This window comes from Pseudorca crassidens, chromosome 14, assembly GCF_039906515.1.
Source record: "Pseudorca crassidens isolate mPseCra1 chromosome 14, mPseCra1.hap1, whole genome shotgun sequence".
NCBI lineage: Eukaryota > Metazoa > Chordata > Mammalia > Artiodactyla > Delphinidae > Pseudorca > Pseudorca crassidens.
Genome location: NC_090309.1, coordinates 76,927,056 through 76,944,094, shown reverse-complemented (window position 1 = coordinate 76,944,094; position 17,039 = coordinate 76,927,056). Strand labels below are relative to the sequence as shown.

At 43.4% G+C, this 17,039-nt stretch overlaps 1 protein-coding gene across 8 annotated transcripts in view; it reads right to left on the bottom strand.

The window, feature by feature from the left end:
• Positions 1-6,681, bottom strand: part of PUM2 (pumilio RNA binding family member 2) — a 92,577-nt gene extending 85,896 nt beyond the window's left edge. For 5 of the 8 annotated variants that reach the window (XM_067703616.1, XM_067703621.1, XM_067703624.1 and 2 more), the window contains exon 1: positions 6,313-6,447. The gene's annotated coding sequence lies outside the window, so the exon portion shown is untranslated. Of the gene's footprint in view, positions 1-6,312; positions 6,448-6,523; positions 6,543-6,618 lie in introns of those variants that run through there. The other 3 variants (XM_067703617.1, XM_067703618.1, XM_067703622.1) reach the window with 3 other exon arrangements.
• Positions 6,682-17,039: the final 10,358 nt, after the last annotated feature.

Genomic DNA, 17,039 nt, shown 5'->3' with positions numbered 1-17,039 from the left:
TCTGAAAGACACAAAGATGGGGGGGTGACACAGCACATTACAAAAAATTTTCATTATCCAATTCCTTGGAGACATCCTTATTTCTAACACTAAGTTTTAAAAGAAATCTCTTATATGGGGTATTATAGAGAACACAGAGTTGTAATAGAAAATATGCTCAACAACTCTCTTCGCAGATGCAAGGTTTCAGAATCTCATTTTTTTAGAGTCAATCCCTGAAGGAAAGTCATGTGTCTAACTCCTCTAACACAATCCAGGGAAAGCGATTCACAGTAATTATGTTAAGGGTTGCTGGAAAATATAGTCTGAATCTTCCCAAGATGTAATCTTGGATCTCCAAAGTCTTCTTCAGAATTATTCAAATTAAAAAAGGCCCTGGATTTCCCTGGTGGCGCAGTGGTTAAGAATCCGCCTACCAATGCAGGGGACACGTGTTTGATCCCTGGTCTGGGAAGATCCCACATGCCACGAAGCAACTAAGCCGGTGCACCAAAACTACTGAGCCCACGTGCCACAACTACTGAAGTCCTCGTGCCTAGAGCCCGTGCTCCTCAACAAGAGAAGCCATGACAGTGAGAAGCCCACGCACCGCAATGAAGAGTAGCCCCTGCTCACCGCAACTAGAGAAAGCCGGTGCACAGCAACGAAGACCCAACGCAACCAAATAAATAAATACATTAAAAAAAAAAAGGCCCTTTAATCTCGTGTGCTGCTACCTGTATCTCCAATCAAATCTTTTCAATTCTCCTCCTTACCTCCACTTTAAGCTCTGCCATTCTCCCCTATCTGGGTCACTACACATACTAAACCCTCTGGATAAATGCTACTACTTCACCCATCTCTTGACTAAATTAACTTTTCTAAGTCTTTTTATAGTCAACTTTACCTCTTCTGGAAAGCTTTTCCTGACCCCCTGCAGTGTCTACCTAAGTCCAGAGCACTTTTGCAACACCACCTCCAGTGGCACTTAGTGTACTGCACTGTGTAAACGTGAGTTTAATCATCTTCCTCTCCACTGTAAACATAAGCTTATAGTTACAGTAAAACTATAAGAACAGGGATCACTGTACCACTAACATCTAAGGACAATCTGGCACATGATAGGCCTGCAAACCTCAAAAAATGAATGCAAGTTTCTGGTAGTCTAGCTTGATGAAATGATACAACTTAGAATACCCAGAGTAACAAATGGGCTGAAAGTCAGGTAATACTCCATGAGTATCTTCTCAACCAGACTTACCATAAAAATTAACAATTTATCTTTGGCAAGATCCTTGAATACTCCTATTTTTGCCAGTGTAGGAGCCAAATAATTTAGAGATTAAATGAAGGCACCTTTGGATGAAAAGCAATCAATTATATTTCAACTGCAAGGTGGTCTAAGAAAACATCTGTAGGCAAAACCTGGAGCTATCACCTTCTCTAAACTCCAAATCTTAATTCTGTTTATGTTAAATTGGTTTCAAATGACTCAGGTTTTGCCACATAAAGTACAACGTTTTGCATAAAATCATGCTAAAAGTGCTAATACTACATAGATGTTAAATAAATGACCTGGTCACCAAAATGGAAGACACAAGTAGCTCCTTCCTGTATACAATTCTTTGTTGGTATGTAACAAAGTCATACCATAGTCCATATTTTTCTCTACCAACAATGTGCCTCATTTGACTGCTTAGCAAAAGACCTGTACTTAGAGTCAGCCTGCCTCTGCCATTTATTTAGCTTTTTTTAACGTGAGAATGAATAAAACCATCTTATACATTAGTGAAGACTATCTCCTGCTGATCTCTTTCAGAAACAGTGCCTAAAATCAGAGATTACCACCTTGAGATCTAGAACTTGCTACTCTTGACATAAAATGTCCAGTAAAACTGAAACCACAAAGATTTCTCTAAAACTAGTCTCTCTACAAACTTTTTTTCTGGGGGACTAAAGGAAAAAAAGAAAAAAGTTAAACCCCCCCCCCCATACTATTTTTTATGTATTCTGGTGGTTTTATTTTCCTAGGCAGGTATCGAATACGTGGTTTTGTAATGTCACTTTACAGTCAATTTCACCAAATCCCTTCCAGGAAGCAGATTTTTGGAGATTTTTATGGCCCAAATATACATATCACCCTAGGGAGGTGAAAATGGCTGCCTTCTTTTGCTGTACCATTTGCAGTCAAAGTATTCTGACACCCTAACTACCCCTTCTCCCTTCACACTTCTTCCCCCTTTTTGTATTTGGTAGCTACAGTGAAATTCTGGAATATATATATAAGGTGTACACAATCTAGATGTTTTCTAGTACTCTATAATCTTTTCTCGCTCCATAAGAGAATAGTAAGAGAATAAGAAGTGAAAATCTGTGATATGTAAACTGAAAATGGATGGGATTACAGAAGCTATATTTGCAGAGGTGGTATATACTAAAGAAACTATCTTTTTGCCAACATGCTTGAATAACCATCCCTTTTAACTTCTTTTTTTTGAATTTTTGAATTTTATTTATTTATTTATACAGCAGGTTCTTATCCCTTTTTAATTCTTTAATGCACTTTAGAAAAATGAGTCAGGCAAGGGCCAAACACAACTTTTCATTTTAAGAAAAATCAATGAGGGACTTCCCTGGTGGTGCAGTGGTTAAGAATCCGCCTGCCAATGCAGGGGACACGGGTTCGATCCCTGGTCTGGGAAGATCCCACATGCCGTGGAGCAACTAAGGCCCTGCGCCACAATTACTGAGCCTGCGCTCTAAAGCCCGTGTGCCACAACTACGTGCCTAGAGCCCGTGCTCCGCAACAAGAGAAGCCACTGCAATGAGAAGCATGTGCACCACAACGAAGAGTAGCCCCCACTCGCTGCAACTAGAGAAAGCCTGTGCACAGCAACGAAGACCCAATGCAGCCAAAAATAAATAAATAAATACGATAAAATAAAATAAATTTAAAAAGTCAATGAAACAAAACCTTCTGCAATTTCAATAAGAATTAAAATGACCCTCTGTGGGAATTCCCTGGCGGTCCAGTGGTTAGGACTGAGCGCTTTCACTGCTGTGGGCCGGGATTCAATCCCTGGTTGGGGAACTAAGACCCCGCAAGCCTCGCGGCATGGCCAAAAAAAAAAAGACCCTTTGGAAGCTGACACTTGTGTTCAATTAGGCAAGCTTTAATTTCTCATTTATAAATAAGCTGGATCTTTTGAGTTACTGAAAGGAAAAGTCACTAGGGAAAAAACATTACTAAGCTTATGTCTCTAAGCATACTGCTACATGAAAATCTGAGAAGAAAAAGCATATGCCATGCACCTACCTATACAATAATTCTATACAATGTATCACTGGAAAAGCATGAAAATAATATTTCTCTGTAAATTCACTTTTCCACTGCAAAAGCAACTTTAAAAAATGTCTTCTATCTATATTGCTAAATATAAAAATCACTATTTAAACGTTAGCTTCTAAATGATAGGGTTTGAAGAAACCTTTTTCCCACCACATCAGAATTCAGGAGTGAAGACATTAGGAGTTAGGCTGATGGTAATCTAAATAGCTCCTTTATTACTGAAAAGCTACACTGGAAAGCATAATCTAAACCTAGAGGAACAGGGCTTCCTAACACCACACCCCACAATTATCCTAACGCAGTCACAGGTAGCACCGGACAACCATGGTCCTCCTCCAGAAAGGGACAGAGTCTATCCCTGGTGGCCTCCAGAAAAAGCAAAGTGCTTTCTGCAGGGGGCAGGCGCCCAAAGAGAAAGAGGAAAGGGGCTGAGCGTACTTGATCAGTTCCTTCTTACAAACTCATCAAAGGGAAGAGTGAGAAGGTGGGACAATGGGAGCAAGTCAGACTATTTTTATGCTTTCTTAAGAACAGCAAAAAATCTAATATGTCACAAACCAATTTACACTATTATAAGTACAATTATTATCTTAATCACACCTGTCAGTACAAATGGCCTTAAACTGTGAATGCAAGCTAGACGAAGCCGTATGTGGTACAAGCATTCAGATGTCTAAAATATGTATCCACAAGTCTTAAAAACATGAGAAAATACGGAATATTTTCCTATCTTAGAAACGCAACGAATTCAAAGGTTGTTAAATTAGAAACTACAAAGAACTTGAGTCCAGGAGATAGAACCAACCTCCACTTAAAATTATGAAGATCCTATCAGTATCTATAAAAAGGGGACCGTCTGGTCACTGAGAAGATTGGTTTTGGATGTCACACCTGGCCCAAATCTCTGATAATTACTTCTGTAAATAGGATAAGTACCTGCACAAGAAAATAAATTATCTTTCAACACCAGAAATGTTTATAGACAAGTATGGAAGGTTTAAGAAACAAAATCCTCATATTCGTATCTGTGTTAAGACTGCATTATTTGGTTTATATACTTGTAATGCCTAAGAAAAACTGGCCTATTTAAAGTGACAACCTTGTAACACCAACTTTAATACGGCAGTAATTAACTTACTTTTAAAAAAGCTGAAATCTTACTAATATCAAAACATCAAAGAACTTCAGACTCAAATTAAGAAAACCATGTGTTAAAATTAAACAGTTTAAACTGTTTGAAGATGTTTAAGCTTGTTAATCGCAAATCTAACTCGAAGATAAGAGACCTGTGCAAATAACAAAAATGAACTTTACAAAAAACTGAACTTTAGAAGTGAGAGCGTGGCATGGACATATATACACTACCAAATGTGAAATAGCTAGCTAGTGGGAAGCAGCCGCATAGCACAGGGAGATCAGCTCGGTGCTTTGTGACCACCTAGAGGGGAGGGATAGGGAGGGTGGGAGGGAGGGAGATGCAAGAGGGAGGAGATATGGCGATATATGTATCTGTATAGCTGATTCACTTTGTTATACAGCAGAAAGTAACACAACATTGTAAAGCAATTATACTCCAATAAAGATGTTAAAAAAAAAAAGAACCAGGATTCTGAAATATAACTTTAATTTTTTAAAAAATACAGCTTACTTCATACAAAAACCGCCCTCAAGGACACCGAAAGACAATTCTAAAATAACTGAATTTCACCAAAAATTGGACTTTTAAAGACATTCTTGAAATAAGGGAAATGCCAGCAACTATTTAGGACTGTGCAGATAAAGCAAATCATTTTTTAAAAGGATATTAAAAAACTAAGAACAGAAACGTATCCAATTAAAACTATTTATCTTTGTGTTTTTAACCGGATTCCTACCCAGAAATCCTTAAATCATCCTCCAATGCTCCAGGTCACATGGTGAAGAGTCACCTATTAAACATGAATCCAAGCAGTAAACAAGCTTTTAAAATCCTTAGGTAACACCCTTTATTAAAATTTTCTTGGTATACAATACCTTTACAAGTATTACATTTCTCTCAAGCATTTAAAAGCCTTTATCTAATAAAGCTTTCCTCAAAAAACTTCACCCCAAAAAATCTGTCACCAGTTTTCTTAAGTTAAAATCTCACAAAGTACTAAAGTCCAGATTTTAACATGATTGTCTTATTACACCTAATACGTCCGCAATTCCCATCCTACCCAAATGTTTAAATATGTGTTACAATGAAAAGCTAAGAAAAATCGGTTTTCCCCTAGCTATGTTCTCATAAGTAACAGTAACTTTTACACGCGTGTTTGGGCATACAACTTTAACAATTTGTCTTCCCCAAATTTGGCCCAGTTCAGATACAAAACGACTGCTAAAATGTTTTAAGTCCCTAATCTCTTCTTTGGTTTTAATGTACACATTTCCCTAAGTATCGAAATCTGTTCCGATAACAAAAACACAACATTCCTAACACACCGAACCCAAGTCGCCTTTTCTTTCAAACCCACACCTGTCTACCGGAAGCTTTTCCTGCACACACTCGGGCCCTCGAGAATTCCCACACTTGTTTTCATAAGCCCACGCCTTCCTCTTCGCCCACTTCCAACTCGCACGCTTCTCGGGATCCACCCGGCCTCTCCCCCCCATTCCCGGCCCAAGGGCTGGGCGAGCGGGCGGACAGCTCGGTCTCTAACCCCGAGCGCGCCGAAACCAAAGGAAGAGCCGGGTGGGCCACCCAGCGCCGCGAGGCTGAGGCGCGGGGAGGAAAGGAAGCGGGAAAGCCGAGAGCACCCCCCGCCGGGCCCACACCCCCTTCCGGCACCCCTCCCCCGGCATTGTGCGAGCGGGCCCAAGGCCGCAGCCGTCCCGGGCAGCCCGCAGGCCCCATCCACCCTCCCTCCGGCAGGCGGCCCCCGCCAAGGCCGCCACACAAAGCCCGGGGAGCCAACCCCACGGCGCCAGAGCACGGGGAGAGGGTGCAAGCGCGACTGACTTACGGGGCTGCTGCGGCCGCGCTGCCTCAGCCGGGGACACCGACCGTTGGGCACACGGCGGCGTCGCTCTTGGCCGTCCTCTCCTCCTCCGCCTTCGGTGGTGGCAATATCTTCTTTCTCCACCTACCTCCCTCCCCCCCACCCCACCTCCTCCTTCTCCTCCCCCTCCTCCTCCGAACCACCGAAGTACCGAGGGTGAGACACAGAGACTCACAACAACATGGCTGCCACCGCCGCCTCCCCTCCCCTCCCCCCAGGCCACCGGGCGCGCGCAAGGCACTCCGGGAAATAAGGGAGGGGAGCACTCACCGAGGTGCCGCTCCTCTCAGTGGCTTCCGACGCTTCTCCCGCGCTCCGGGCGCCGGCCGGCGGGAGTTCTGCGCGTGCGCACGCTTTCTGCGCTCGCGCGTTTCGGCCTTCCCTCCCGCGTGTGCTCCCCCGCCCTCACCTTTCGGGCTAGCTGCCGGTTTTGCGCTCGGCAGGGGCGCCAGGCGGGGGTTCGCACCGGGCTCGGGAGCGCGCTCCGGGGTCTGGAGGCGCAGGCGTGGTGTTTCCGAAGTCGGCTTACGTCTCTGTCTTCCCGCGTGGGGCCTAGTCTTCAGAACTCGTTTACCCTCGGCTTCCTGCCCCGTAGCTCATTGTTCTCCCCCAGCTGCCTGTGCGGGTATCAGCGCCCCCGACCTCGGTGTACTCCTCGCACTTCGCTTTCGTGGTGCTGGCACCCACAAGAGCCGGACAGTAATCCAGGCCTTTAGGTTTCACCCTTACCCTCTCCCCGAAGCAAGACGGTGGAGACACAACTTGGGTGGAAGAGTGAACCCTTTAAGTGGACTGTCATTCTCCTAGTCTTTACTGCATGGGCAGGTGGAGCCGGCTCAGCAGATTGCTGCCCCCCTTCCCCCCCGTGCTTGGCCCGGTAAACACAAAGGAAACTCAGGTGGTTCTCCTACGCCCAAGTGTGTTCTGTTCAATGCTAATAGATGTCCCTGTAAAAAATGTCCTATAATCACGTAAGCATAGGAGACACTGGGATGTAAATATTTTGCCTGCTTTCTCCTTTCCCGCCGTTGAGCTGATAACAGCAAAAGAGTTTATGTACAGTTGCTTAGTCTGGGTAAAAAGAGGTGAACCCATCAGAGGCCCTCCCTGAGAATTCGGAACTGGGACTAAGAGATCCTAATCTCCCCCTAAGAAGTCTCTTAAACCTGGGATCTCTGGGCTGATTGGTCCTACCGTGTGGGTAGGAAACCCATGGAGACGAGTGGAGTTGAGAGAGAAGAGGAGAGTTCTGACATTTCTCTTTCCCTTTGTTCCTGGACCTTGTTGGCGGCCTCTTGGGTTGTGAAACAAATGCCTCGATTCAGATAAAATCTGCTTTTTTGCTTCAGCTAGATAAAGAGAGTTTCTGTCACAACCAAGAGTTCTAACTAAAAGCCATGCGTATACCATAGTTATTATTTATTTAGTGCTTATAGTATGCAAGCACTATAGCTTTTTCGTTGTCCCATTTAATATACTCATAAGCAGGGTGCTTCACTAGCATGTGACCTGTGCAGTCCCACAAAGCCTCAAGCTTTAGAAAGAAGCGTTCCTCAATTGGTTTAATGCTTCGTTGTTGCCATCTAGAAAGTCTTAGTCTTTGGAAAAGAGAGGGCCCTCGTTTTCATTTTGTACTGGGCTCCACAAATTATATATAGCCCGTCCTGTCTATGAGGTATTATTGCTGTTTAACAAAAGGCTTCTTTACTACCAGACTGCTTAGCACCCTTAAAATCAAAATATGCTTTGCAAATATCCAAGTGAGGGACATGGTATGCAACATTTCCCAGACAAATTTGACTGTATAAGACTTTTTTCCATGGTAAATCTGTTAGAGGTTTTGTGCTCTGCAGAACACAGATCAAAGCCCAGCCCTTCAGTGATTTGACTGCCTATCTCCAGCTCCTGATTCCCTGTGCATGGTGAGCAGTTTCTTGCTTCTGTGCCTTTAGTATGCTTTGCAATCTGGCCTTGCTCATTAAGCACCTTATGATTATAATTGGCTTCTCTTGTAGATTTACCTGCAAGGAAAGAACAAGTGCCTCAGCTACTATAAATATCAGGTGTGCTTGATATTTAAGGTGGACATTGTAAATGTCATTGACATTGAGGCCTGACAGCCTCTTTAATCACCTGGGAGCTCATTAGAAATGCAGAATCTCGGCCCCACTCCAGACTTAATGAATCAAAGTCTGCACTTTAACAAGATTCCCAGGCAGTTTCTCTACACAATAATGTTTAAGAAGCATTGGTGATCCAATCACAATAATTCCATCTCACTTAATAGGAACTGTTTCTGGAATGGGTGGGTTATCCATTTTGAGCCAGTGAGACACGAAGATGCCAACTCAGAGCATCTGGGGGGGGGGGAGCAGGATCCAGTCTCTCCCTCCTTTTGGATGTGAAAAAGACAGCAAGAAAGCATGTTGCCTCAGTTCCTGCTGTCAGGCATCTTATGACGACAAGGGAACCTAGACTGTGGCCAAGTAGCCTACCCAGATTATTCATTCTCCCCTTCTTGAGTAACAAACAGGTCCAGTGGATATTCCCATGGGACAGAGGAGGCATAGGATGGAATGAGTGCCCTAGACCTTCCAGCAACACAAATTGCATCTTAGGAATGTGTCTATACAGCCTGTTGAGACAAGTGGTTCTCAACCAGAGTTGCATATCAGGATCACCCGGGCAACATTTTAAAGATATCAATTTCCAGGCCCCATCCCAGAGATTTTTATTTAATGGGTGTGGGCGGAAGTCTGGACACTGATGTTTTTAAAAAGCTCCTCAGGGCTTCCCTGGTGGCGCAGTGGTTGAGAGTCCACCTGCCGATGCAGGGGGCACGGGTTCGTGCCCCGGTCTGGGAAGATCCCACATGCCGCGGAGCAGCTAGGCCCATGAGCCGTGGCCACTGGGCCTGTGCGTCCGGAGCCTGTGCTCCACAACGGGAGAGGCCACAGCAGTGAGAGGCCCGTGTACCGCAAAAAAAAAAAAAAAAAAAAAAAAAAGCTCCTCAGTGGTTATACTGTGTAGCCATTGAGAACCACCAGCTTAGACAGATCACATCTTACAGCATAATGCCATTTCAGTATTCCCTTTGCAAATGCCCCCTTTCCATTGGGACAGCTCAAGGAATTTCTTGTAAACTTCTTTTATAACTTTGTCTTTTTTTTTTTTTTTTTTTTTTTGGCGTTACTTGGGCCTCTCACTGTTGTGGCCTCTCCCGTTGCGGAGCACAGACTCCGGACGCGCAGGCTCAGCAGCCATGGCTCACAGGCCCAGCCGCTCAGCGGCATCTTCCTGGACCGGGGCATGAACCCGTGTCCCCTGCATCGGCAGGTGGACTCTCAACCACTGCACCACTAGGGAAGCCCTAACTTTGTCATTTTTATGAAAATAATTTAAACCTTTATAAAAGCTTCAAGAAATAAAAGCTCATATCATCCCAATTTTAATATCACAGAAATACCACAAATATCCACAGTTGGTGAACACCATTATTAAATAGATAAATACAGATAGAAGGATGGATAGGGAGCTACATAGATAGAGTGTAACAGGAATAGGCTCAATTCGCACAGGCTGTTTTTAAAGTACAGCGTTGAATTTAGTCTTACTTGAATTTGACAAAAGAAGTAAATGAAGGAAATACTCAGATGCATGTTTCTTCACTGCAAGAGAAATTGACTTGTAAAGGGTTTCTCAAAGGTTAAACACAATTATAAAAATCACTAATGGGACAGAGTAACTTTTTCAAACTAAATGCTTCAGTATTGGTCAGTACTGAGTTCCCTGCTATGAAAGATAGATCTGCACACTTTCACTTCCTTCTACCTCCTTCCTGTACTTCCTAATTTTTTGCTCATATTATTTTTCACTTTGTCAGGGTTTATAACATTTACATTCTATTTTAATCCATCATTTCCATATTGATTTGTCTTAATTTCAGTATTTAAATGTATTTTTATTTTTTAATTGAAGTATAGTTAATTTACAGTATTGTGTTATTTCTGGTGTACAGCAGATTCAGTTATATATATATATATATACACATTCTTTTCAGATTCTTTTCCATTATAGTATATTTAAAGATGCTGAATATAGTTCCCTGTGCTATACAGTAGAATCTTGTTGTTTATCTATTTTATATATAGTAGCACATATCTGCTAATCCCAAACTCCTAATTTATCCCTCCCCCACATATTTGTTTCCCCTTTGGTAACCCGTAAGTTTGTTTTCTATATCTGTGAGTCTATTTCTGTTTTGTAAATAAGTTCATTTGTATCTTTTTTTAGATTCCACATATAAGTGATATCATATGATATTTGTCTTTGACTTCACTTAGTATGATAATCTCTAGGTCTATCCATGTTGCTGCAAATGGCATTATTTTATTCTTTTTTATGTTGAGTAATATTCCATTATATATATGTACCACATCTTCTTTATCCATTCCTCTGTTGATGGACACTTAGGTTGCTTCCATGTCCTGGCTATTGTAAATAGTGCTGCTATGAACATTGCGGTGCATATATCTTTTCGAATTAGAGTTTTCTCCAGATATATGCCCAGGAGTGGGATTGCTGGATCATATGGTAACTCTATTTTTAGTTTTTTGAGGAACCTCCATACTCTTCTCCATAGTGGCTGCCCCAGTTTACATTCCCAGCAACAGTGTAGGTGGGTTCCCTTTTCTCCACACCCTCTCCAGTTAAATGTATTTATTGTTCATTGCTTCTTCATTTCTGTCTTCATTTTGATTTGGTTATATGCATTTCGTCACGTATCAGCCTCTACCTGGGTTGCAAACCACCCCCAACTGTCGTTTTCTAGATCCCAATTCTGTGGGTTAGTCAGCTGGGCTGCATTCAGTTGGGGGTTTCAGCTGGTCTCTCCTGGGTTCACCTATGCAACTGCAGTCAGCTGGTGGCTTGGTAGGGAGCCTTAGCTCCGGTCAGGTGGTCAGCCAAGGCCCTTTGTAGCCCCTCCAGCAAGCTTGCTCAGGCCTGTTCACATGGTGGCAAAGTGGGAGACTGGAAGATGCAATGTCCCCTGAGGCCTAGGTTCGGACCTCATACAGTGTCCCATCCATTACAAGTCACTGGCCAAAGCAAATCATAAGGCCAGCATGGATTTGACAGAGGAAGACACAGACTTTATCTTTTTTTTTTTTTTTTTTTGCGGTACGCGGGCCTCTCACTGCCGTGGCCTCTCCCGTTGCAGAGCACAGGCTCTGGACGCGCAGGCTCAGCAGCCATGGCTCACGGGCCCAGCCGCTCTGCGGCATGTGGGATCTTCCCGGACCGGGGCACGAACCCGCGTCCCCCGCATCGGCAGGCAGACTCTCAACCACTGCGCCACCAGGGAAGCCCCCAGACTTTATCTTTTGATGACAGAAACTTCAAAGTATTTGTGTCCATTTGCAATCTTTCATGATAGCTTCATATTCCCTAAGTTATTTCATGCTTGTAAATGCCTTTCTGTTTTAATTAAACTCAAGCAACAACTATTCTTGGGTCTTGCTGTTTTTCCCCTCAGGACTTTGTGAACATTGCTTTTAGGGAAAAGACTTATGGAAAACTCGAGGCTGATTTGACTTTAACCTATTTTAAGAACTTTTTCTCTACTTTTGAACTTCAGTGTCTTAACCACAATATGTCTCACTGTCAGTCTCTAACAGATTTGCCTGGTATTAAAATATAACCTTGATATTTGGAAATTAAGTGGGGTTTTTTTATCATTTCAGGGAAATTTTTCTGTTCATACATTTATATATTCATTTCTTGTTACAAATCCAAAATAAGTTATAATTCATGATTCCTGTACTAGCTCTGAATATTTTTTCTCTGACATTTGATAGATTCTTTACTTCAGGGACAATGATTATTCTTATTTGAAACATTTTGTGCAACTACCATTGTAAAGCTAATGTAAAGATACTATTAAAAAGAATTTTTTTTGGCTGCGCTGCGCAGCTTGTGGGATCTTAGTTCCCTGACCAGGGATCGAACCCGCACCCCCTGCAGCAGAAGCCGGGAATCTTAACTACTGGACTGCCAGAGAAGTCCCTGGAACTAATTTTTTTGAAGTCATGTTATTAAAGTTTATTATAGCATAAATATTTGCAGAAAATGTGGCTGTTTCTTTTCTTTCTTTTTAAATTCTTTTTTCATGCCTTCATTGTGAATTTTTTCTGCATCTTATTTTTTGTTTAAATGAGTCTCTTTTTAGACAACTTTTTTTTTTTTTTTTCAGTATGCGGGCCTCTCACTGTTGTGGCCTCTCCCGTTGTGGAGCACAGGCTCCAGACACGCAGGCTCAGCGGCCATGGCTCACGGGCCCCGCCGCTCCGCAGCATGTGGGATCTTCCCGGACCGGAGCACAAACCTGCGTCCCCTGCATCGGCAGGCGGACTCTCAACCACTGCACCACCAGGGAAGCCCTCTTTTTAGACAACTTTGCTGGCTTTTATTTTTAAAACAGATTTACAGGCCATGCAGTTTGCCTGTTTAACGTGTACGATTCAGTGTGTTTTAGCGTATCCACAGATATGTGCAACCATCAGACAGTCAATTTTAGAATATTTTCATCACTTTAAAAAGAAAACATACCGTAGGCTATCACTCTACTGTCCCTGATACCTCCTAGTTCTAAGCAACAACTAATTCACTTTTTTTCTGTGTAGATAATTTGCCTATTCTGGACATTTTATATAAATGGAATCATATTAGATGTGGGTTTTTGGCGACTGTCTTCTTTCACTTAGCATAATGTTTCAAGGTTCATCTATGGGGTAGCATGTATCAACACTTCATTCCTTTTTATGGCCGAATAATATTCCATTGTACAGATATGCCACATTTTGTTTATCCATTCAACTGATAGACATTTGGGTTGTTCCTACCTTGTGGCTTTTATGAATACACTGCTGTGAACATTTGTGTACAAGTTTTTGTGAGGAGTGTTTTGGTTCTTTGATTATGGTTTCTTTCATAGTGGGTTTGCTGTCTTTTGTGTGACGTATTCCTTCTCCTCCCACCCCACCCCCTCCCCCCTTGTAGTACATCTGCCTAATGGAAAGGCCCCTTTTATTTTCTTGCTACTCAAGGTCATCCTGGGCAGACCTGGCATGCTTTCTTTTTGCTTTGAGCAACTGCCAGTGAAATCTCTGATAGCGTTCTCACTCATCTGGGACCAATGTGTCTTCCCTTCAAAGCGTTAGTTTGAGTACTGGGTATAGTTTGAAGCCACTTTTCTGTAGGCTGAGGAAACCGTGGTGGGAGAAGGAAAGAGCTCAGTCAGCACTAAGTTGATTTCTTGCTGGATGACCTAGATTCTGGTCACTCAGTAGAGATTCTCTTAAACGTTCTTTGCCAAGGTCCATGACACCCGGTCAAAGGTCTGTTCCATTCCCCTGGGCTTCAGCTTGTTGTGTCAACTAAGAGTGTCCTGCAGGTGGCAAACTATGGTGACATCCACTTTGCCTCCTGGCTTGCCCTAGCGTAGCAGCTTGGTCTGTTAGCATCCTATCTCACTGCTAAAGTGAAGCAAGAGTCCTGACCAGCCCGTGCAGAGCTGCCATACGCCTCCTTCCCCTTCCAGGACAGAGCCCAATTATTTAAGGAATTGTATATTTGTAGAGGCTTGGTTTATAACAATTTTCCATTTTCAAAATTATGAGGAGAAATTTTTTTAGATGTTCTTAGTCTGGTGAGTTTCTGTAACATGGAATAATCCCTTGCTCTCAAAGTGAAACATCCAGTCTCAAGTATAGCATTTCTCCAAAGCTTTTATTTCCAATCTCAAAGTGGTTTCTACAGTTTCCTTCTGTGATTTTGGTGGCATTCTAAGAAACACAAGGCTTGAATTCCACTCCCTTGCCCTAAAGCCTGTACAAAATAAAGAACCCCGCTGTTAGCTAAACCTTGACTATCATTGCCCTTCCAAGACAGGCAGTTAAACAACGGGATCTGGATTGTGGTATGTTTTGGGTTTGGGGAACAGGTCTTGGGTAAGCTGTGGTGGCTGTGGGTTTACTTGCTTGTGTTCTCTAAATGTTTGTGCATAAAGCCAGGGCTGCTGTGATCTTATATATTCCATTGCCCCTGAAGGAGAGGCCAAATGAATTTTAGAGGGAGAGCCAGAGGGGTTTCCCTGAATATAAACATGCCTGGATAGGGTGGGTTTTCCCAGCTTTTTATGGTTTCTCAGAGGGAAAATCCTGGCCATTTGGGCGTAGTGGAGAGTAACAACTTCCTTGGCTTGAAATAAGGAAGGTCGGTCCTAGAAACCAGGAGATCTATGACTTTGCCCAATGTCTCTGACCAAGGCAAGGGCCAAACTGGAACAAGAGACTATGCTATCTCAGACACACCGCACTTCCATAATTCCCAGAGTCTGACTTGCATGCCATCGGGGTGCTTTCTGAGGCTGTGAGGTGAGTCAAGGAGTCAAACTATGTTCATAAATTAAAAAATAAATCACCATCAGTCCATAATGTCTAGGAAAATCTACTAGTATCTTCTGCTTTATAGACTGCCAGGGATGGAGATTTTGAAAGTAGATTATATTTTCTCATTTTGTCATTAAACTAGAGATGCATTCCCATGAGAAAAAAATATATATAAAAAATATTATTGGAAACTTCCTAGTAGTGCAGCAGGCTTACTGTGAAATTGTGATTTATACTAAGAAATATATATTTGGTCGTAGGCCCCATTCCTGGCACAGAGCTCCTAAAACCCTTGGAATCGTCTATGTGAAAAGAGAAACAAAAGTGTCTTTTGCTATTCATAACAAGTCTCTTTCAACCACACCTGAATTTACATTAAGAAGGTGACTTTTGGAAAACCTCTAAAGATGGGGACCGGTTGCCAGGGGAACCAATTAATTGGGTAATTAAAAGATTGCGGGCTTCCCTGGTGGCGCAGTGGTTGAGAGTCCGCCTGCCGATGCAGGGGACATGGGTTCGTGTCCCGGTCTGGGAAGATCCCACATGCCGCGGAGCGGCTGGGCCCGTGAGACATGGCCGCTGAGCCTGCGCATCTGGAGCCTGTGCTCCTCAAGGGGAGAGGCAATGACAGTGAGAGGCCCGCGTACCACACACAAAAAAAAGATTGGAACTTTCAGCCCCACCCCTTGACCTCCAGCAGAGCAAGGAGGGGCTGGAGATTGAGTTCCATCACCAAGTCCAATGATTTAAACAATCATGTCCACAAATGAAACCTCCAAAAACCCTAAACAACTGGAGTTTGGAGAGCTTCTGGGTTGCTGAACATGTGGGGGTGATGGGAGGATGGCACACGTGGTGACGGCATGGAAACCCTGCGCCCCTTTCCTCGTGCCTTGTCCTATGCGTCTCTGCCATCTGGCTGTTCTGAGTGGTATTCCATTATAATAAACTGGTAATCTAGTAAGTAAACTACTTTCCTGACTTCTGTGAGCCTCTCTAGCAAATTATCAAAACCAAGGAGGTCATTGTGGGAACCTGAGAACCTCTGATTTATAGCCAGTAGGTCAGAAGCACAGGGGACAACCCGGACTTGTGATTGGCATCTGCAGTAGGGGAGGGTGGGCAGGTCTTCCGGGACTGGGGTCTGCTCCAGCCTTGGGTAGATAGCGTCAGAATTGAATTGAATTACAGGACACCCAGTTAATGTCCACAGAGAACTGGAGAATTGCTTGGTGTGGGAACCCGCCCTCCCCTACCCATGACATATTTGGTGACAAGAGGTGAAGTATGGAGAGTAGCAGAGGGAGAAAAGAGTTTTTCTATTAGTTGGTACATGGAGGAATCAAAGAGTTTTTCCTATTCCCTCGCCCTCTGTGTTCATGGTCCCCTGTATGCTGCATGTGTCCAAGGGGCTTTAAGATAACCCTCCCATCGCTGACGCTCACAGAGAGGGCTGATCCCAGAGAGAAAACAGCGTGGCAGGGAAAACAGGACTGCCCTGTTGCACAGTCTTCTCGGATTAACAAGTAGAGCCAACATTCAGCATTTTATAAAGCATGTTAGAGAGAAGCAAATCCTCCTTTGAAATACAGACATGAGTGAAAACTGAGAATCCTTGGCCATGAATAGTAACAAATGGGTTGAAGGAAGAGGTAAACCTCCTAGAGCAAACTACACCCTGTGGGACAATCTTGTCATGGACCCCACAAAGCTGGACATGGAGGAAACCTGAGGGGAAGAAACTATTCTCTTGGCCACACCAGTTACAGACTTTCACCAGTTTCTAAGTGAGAAGAAACTGGAGCCAAGATCAGAACCTTCTGCCCAGCATTTATAATTCATTGTCTTTGAGAATTTAGAGTAAATCGATTGTGGTTCTCATTCCAGGGCATGTGCTCTTACTAATCCTTTTGGTGTCTACACATAGTCCCACATAAAACCTCAAGATTTTGCTATAGATGATATCAGAGCTGGGAGAATCTTACTGCACTATTCAAGTCAAAAGTCTAGGGCATACATTTGTCAAAACAAGATGAGTAACTGCTCTTTCAGTGCTGCTTTAACGAGATTCTGTCTTAGAGTACCGTATGGTACATGCATCTCGTGATGCACACCTGTAGCGTCACCCTCCACGTGTGCCATGTGCTAACCTACATCTGCACCCACATGCCCCCCATCAGTGTCCTGTCTTCACTGTGCCCCTTGTGCACCTACATGCCCATCAACACCTTCGCAGGGTCA